Source organism: Myodes glareolus, chromosome 15, assembly GCF_982192425.1.
Source record: "Myodes glareolus chromosome 15, mMyoGla1.1, whole genome shotgun sequence".
Lineage (NCBI taxonomy): Eukaryota > Metazoa > Chordata > Mammalia > Rodentia > Cricetidae > Myodes > Myodes glareolus.
The window spans coordinates 40,324,516-40,330,894 of NC_142040.1; positions in this window are offsets into that span (position 1 = coordinate 40,324,516).

Below are 6,379 nucleotides of genomic sequence, written 5' to 3' on the forward strand. Positions count from 1 at the left end.
CAGTTTCTTGTAAAATTCAGCATAGATTGACCCTTTGGTTGAGCAATCACACTCCTTGTTTTTTACCTAGAGTAGCTGAACATTTATGTCCACCCAGAAATCAATGCATATATGTGTGTAGCAGTTTTTCAATCTTGGTATGTTGCTGAACCTGCATGGCTTTGGACTTGTCCAGTCTGGGGAGATGAGGGAATGAGGAGATGACAGACGCATGCACAGATAATCTCAGGGTAGTAGGTGTATAGTACATTATAATGGAGACCCACTGATGATCGAGACCCTCAGGGGTATTCTATAACACTGAGCAAGGAGGCAGGTTTATTGTATACAGCTGAACAGGGAGGAAATGGTCTAGCTAATCTGTAGGAGGTCTCTGAAGGGGAGTAGTTTCATGTTGCAGTTATCTGGGAGGAGAAGCTGTGGTTGACAGTTTCTACATACAGTGGTTTTAGCTAAAAGTCAGTCTTTGGTAACATCTGTTGTGGTAACTTATTCTGCCGATAGCCTTGGGTACCAGCCTTAGTGCATGACTTCGTGTCTGTGGACATGACCACTTAAGGGAAGAGAGAGAGTTCAGCTAGCTCAGTCTATAGAATATGAGACTTTTAATCTCCGGGTCATGGGTTTGAGTTCCACGCTGGGGGCCACTTGTAATGTGACCCACAAAGATATAAATATTTACATAAAACAATTTATTAAGGGGTGCAATGGGGAAACAGACTCACAGATACTGGACAAGGTATAACCAGTTGCAGAGTCCTTCTGTGATTCCCAGTGGTAGCTGGGAACTAACCACACGCTGCTTCTTGCCTCCTGACCAGGTCCTTATTACCCAAGAGAACATGCCTGTGACCTCTCTCTCCTCTTGAGCAGTATGTCTGCAGATAAGAAGCCATGCCCTAAGGCTGGTACCCCAAAGTTATTGGCAGAATGAGTTCCCACAACAAACATTCATAGTTGACCTTTGTAGTTCCTGAGCCTGAACTGGAAAGGGTCTTGCCATTCCCACCCATCAGAAGCACTAAGGTCCTTGGCCTAGACATGTTCATGTCAGCAATACACATTTACTCAGAACTTCATCCACTCCACACAATAGGTGAATGGAAAAATAACCTGGGGTTCAGATCATGGAATACTTACGAATTGTATGAACGAAGTGTTAATATTTGAAGTAATTTGTCTTTAGGTGTGAGGACAGAGTGCTTCATGAGTATGACCTAGCTCCTTTGCTCTCCTCTGTCTTCCAACATATCTCTACAGTATTAACAATCAAAACAGTTCTGTCGCCTGTTAACACATGTGAGCCCTGAATGATGACTGCCTTAGGCAGGTTCCTCAGGCCATCACTTCCCTTTTCTCTTTGCCAAGTGGAGCCTTCATCCTGTACCCTTGAGAATAATTACAGTTTCCAATCACTTCAAGCTCTGATTCTTTCTGTTTACAAAATGATTTAAAGGAATTTCTTGATTGTTCAAAATTTAGGCGACGTTCTTACATAGTGGAAATCGTCTTTAAAAAAAAAAAAAAGGCTGAGCTGTGTCTCTGTCGGTAGGGTACTTGCCTAGCATGCACCAAACTGTAGGTTCAATCCTCAGAACCACATAAAGCCAGGTGTACAAGCTTGTAATGCCAGCACTCTGAGGTAGAAGCAGAATTCGAAGTTCAAAGTCACTATATAGTGAGCTCCACACCTGTCTGTACACGTGCCTCAGACTGCAGTCTAGCTCTAGTTTATTCTCAAATGAAAAATTATTTTTCTGAAAACTTACCTGTATAGGACTTGGACAATGACCAGCTCTTGAAGACATCTTCCCAGAAGACACATGTACCTTCAACGTAGATGTCATTTATCAGAGCACATTACACAGCTGTCTAACATCAGGGACATGGTGCAGAGTTCTTACTGACACCCTGAAGGAGAAGTGGAGATGGTGCCAGAAATCCCCAGTGCCCATAACACCAACCTTTGTATATCATTTGGTTTTAGTTCCAAATGTGAGTTGCTGTGGGACTGGGGGTGTAGTTCAACAGTAGAGTGCTGAGGTTATGGGAGAGCCTGTTTCATAGACAGACAGACAGACAGACAGACAGGAACAAGCTTAACTGCACTCTACCTGCCTTCAGAAAATATTTAAACAAATAAAAAATTAGAGCAATAGGGAGACCAATATGATCAGGTCCAATTTGGGACAAAGTGTTTGGGGCCAACTATTGCATTCTTAGAAAAAAAAAAACCTAAAGAATGCACTTGTGAGCCACTTAACGGAAAAAGATATAAAAGTGGAAGGGTCAGATGTAATTGATCCAAAAGAAAAATAAAAGAATTGGAAAATACAATGGTTTATGTTAATGTTCTCCCAACTTATTTCTCTCAACTAAATACAGATGAATCTAGTAACAGAGGAGTCTTGTGTGTCTGTTTTTTTTTTAATTAAAACTATTTGAAGAGAAGTAGTTTCTCTAAGCAGCAAACATATGAGGCATTCCCAGATTCTTGAATGATAGGCTCAGACAGGGGTGGGGGGACAGAAGCGGATGACCCTGCTATAGAGCATTGTTTCTGTTAGTTCCAGCTGTAGCACAGCCGAACTCTGTAGCCACAGCAGTTACGTCATCCCCTGTTGCCAGGCAACTTTCCACTGTCAGCCACGTGATGTGTGCGTCCCTTTAAAAAGTACCTGCTGGACACAGTTCTCTCTCTTGCCTCTGTTCTCTCCGTCTCTCAGTCTCTGTCTGTCTGTCTGCCTGCTTCTCTCAAGTCCCCACTCTGAGACGGTCTTTCACTCTTTCGCTCTCCCCCTCCCCCAATAACCCTCTTGCACTAACTCTGTTGTGCATGATGTATTCATGTTCTCTTAGTGGCCTACCCTGGCAGAGCTTGCCAAAAGGTATCAACTCCATCTTTATCATTTTTGTCCTTTAAGTTTCTTCATTCTTATTGATAGACACATGCTCATTGGGGCTATATTCCCACTATCCTCTTCAGACAGATAGCGTGGCCAGACAGTCTGTGTCACAGTGACAAGTATGTTGATTCCAGATTAGTTTTGGTTCTTGGAAGTCAGGAACCTTAGATACCTCCAACTGTTAAGTATAGCACTTCACCTTTTTTTTTTTTTAATTCTGGTATTAGAACCCACAGCCTTATAATCACTCTATCATTGAGCTACACCCCCCTCCCCACAGCAACTCACCTTTGAAACTAAACATAAATGTGATATCAAGGTTGGTGTACTGGGCACTGGGGCTTTCCGGCACCATCTCTAGTTCTCCTTGAGGGTGTCCGTTGGGGACCAGCCTCATCAAAAACACCTCTTGCCAGGGTAGGGGTGTGAAATTTAGAAATATAAGTAAAGAATAAGAAGACGTCAGAAACCATAAAATAATACTGGGAGGGCATTCTAGTGAATACTGAAATGGTCAGGTTTAATCATCTATACACTTTTATACCCCAATACAAAAGGGGGAAGAAGGCAATCAAAGACTGCTTTAACATGATACAGTTCGAACAGTTAATCACTTTAACTCTTTGAGACATCAAGTCATTAGCATTCTGTTGTTTAGGCAGTGAAACTACCCTGGACCAATATCCTCAAATCAGCCCTTCTGCAGGTAACCTCTAATTACAAAAGAAGGAGCAAAAGTATGCTTACATATCCTGACCATCTGTCAGGATGGAAACAGGCTCACAATTTTGGGCCTCCACAGTACTCTGTACCAAGTCCCTGAAGTTAGAGAGCCAAGTAGTGTGCTGTTGAAGGTACATCTAAGTTGAAGGTACACATGTCTTCTGGGTAGATATCTTAAGAGCTGGTTGTTGCTCAAGTCAATCAAATACAGACAAGTTTTCAGAAAAATATTTTTTTTTTTGCTTGAGAACAAACAAGAATCAGACTGCAGTCCAAGACATGTGTACAGACAGGTGTGTCCTCTGGGATGTCCAGAGGACAAAGGAAAGGTTGGAGGCTTAATTAAGACAGAGAAATCTATAATAATTTTGAAAGGAAGATCACTTTTGAGATTACTTTTGGTGAAATGACAAGCTCTGGTTAACAAGTGGTAGCAAATGCCAGGCAGTGGTGGCGCACACCTTTAATCCCAGCACTTGGGAGGCAGAAGCACAGATCTCTGTGAGTTTGAGGCCAGCCTGGTTTACAGAGTGAGTTCCAGGACAGCCAGGGCCTTGCAGAGAAAGCAGGTCTAAAAAAAATTAAAAAATAAAATGGTAGCAATTGTATAAAGTAGTTCATATTATTGACAGTTTTGTCATCAGTTTTTTGTTGTTGTTGTTTGGTTGGTTGGTTTTTGGTTTTCAAGACAGGATTTCTCTCTGTAGTCTTGACTTTCCCAGAACTTGCTCTGTAGATCAGGTTGGACTCAAACCCACAAGAGATTCGATGTGGGATTCCCCCTCTGTATGCTATGAATATGTTTTATTACCATTGGAGAATAAAGAAGCTTCCTTGGCCTATGGCAGGGCAGAATAAAGACAGGCAGGAAATCCAAACAGAGATATAGAGAGAAAGTAGGTAGAGTCAAGGGGACACCATGTAGCTGCCTAAAGGGAAGGGCACTGGAACCTTACTAGTAGGCCACAGCCTCATAGTGATACACAGATGAATAGAAATGGGTTAATTTAAGATGTAAGAGCTAGCTGGGAATATGCCTAAGCTATTGCGCTAACAGTGTTGTAATTAATATAGTTTCTGTGTGATTATTTGGGACTGGACATCCGGGAACGAAAAATCAGTCTGTGCTCACAGAGATCCACCTGTCTCTCTGCCTCTCAAGTGCTCGGATTAAAGGTATGGACCATAGCACCCAGTTCTGTCATCAGCTTTTAAGTAAAACTAATCCTAAGCTCAGGGCTGGCTGCTGCTTTACAGTAGTTCAGAGACTTCCTGGAGCCATATCCACACCCTAAATGCTCCCCCACTTCCCATGGGTTTTTTGGGCTCCACTTTAATAGGATGTGACAGTAATTTTCATAGCAGTGATGTCATCATGCTCCTTTGCCCTTGTCGCTGTCACCAACCATGGTCCGGCTGGGGAAAGTCCATCTGCCGAGTTCACTGAGTGTGTATGAGGTTCAGAGTCTGCTGCCAAGCTGCAGCGGCATGACGGACAGACAGCCTGGGGGAGTGATAAGCTTGCTTGCTTTAAGTTTGGCCCCACTGTGTATATGAGCCTATGCTCCTGATAGTGTCAGAGCAGCAATCGCTAAAGTCAGAGGATAGTCCAATGGATTTAGCTGTTTTTAGAGAAACTCTTTTTTAATAGTATATTTATTTTTATTTTATGTTCATTGGTGTTTTGCCTGCCTGTATATCTGTGTGAAGGTGTCAGATCACTTGGAGCTGGATTATAGACAATTGTGAACTACCATGTGGGTGCTGGGAATTGAACCGGGGTCTCTGGAAGAGCAGTCCGTGCTCTTAGCCACTGAGCCATAGAGAAACTTTTTAAATAGAAGAATTAAACATTTTTCTCTTCTTTAAGGTTGCTAAAAAGCCTGTCAACCACTCTTGAAATGTAGCACATCAACCCCACAAATAAGTGTTTGTAGCGCCGGTTGAATTTGGGGAGTGTCATATTAATGGCTAAATATCACATACTTTACATATCCTAATTCTCATCTGATCTGCACTTTTAAATAGTTTTATTTTTGAGATGCTTTTCTGAAATTCTGGTAATGACATTAGATCTACCTGAATATAAGAGTAACTATTTGCATTTCATTATGTAAATGTGAAAATATACAATGAGAACTTGGGATTCATCTAAAAAGGTTTAGCCTGAGATCAACTAAGTCACACTAGAAAGACAAAATGATGATCTATGGGACTTCACATGAACCAATGCTACTCATATGAGATGCCAGATTTGTTTACACGGGTTCAATTTATAATTATGGTCCATGTTTCTTTGAACTACTTCCATATTCAGACAAGAACGGGTTTGAATATTGAGTTTGTTCCATCAAAATAACCTTTATTTGAGGTAAATATTAGGGACATAAGTATCTGGCCTTAGTGGGCTGTTTGTTGATGGTTGTGTAAAATTTGGAGAGATTATTTGTATCTTAAAATGCACATCATGAAGTTTCCAAATGTATTCAGGCCCACTGTTCTCCAAGACATGCCAAAATGTGCTTTAAAATCCAACTTAAATTTCACATGGCAAATGCTGTCTCCTGTTCATCTGACATCCAGAGCTGAAAACCAACACAGCGCTGTTTAAAATCAACACGGAGAAGCATTTGAAGTTCACAGCAAATGTCTTTTGCTCCTCTGAGATTTTTCGTTTTAATGAGAGATTAGGTCACTCATCTCAGTTTTGTGCTGGACGAGGTAGATGTGTGTAACTAGCCACACCTTTC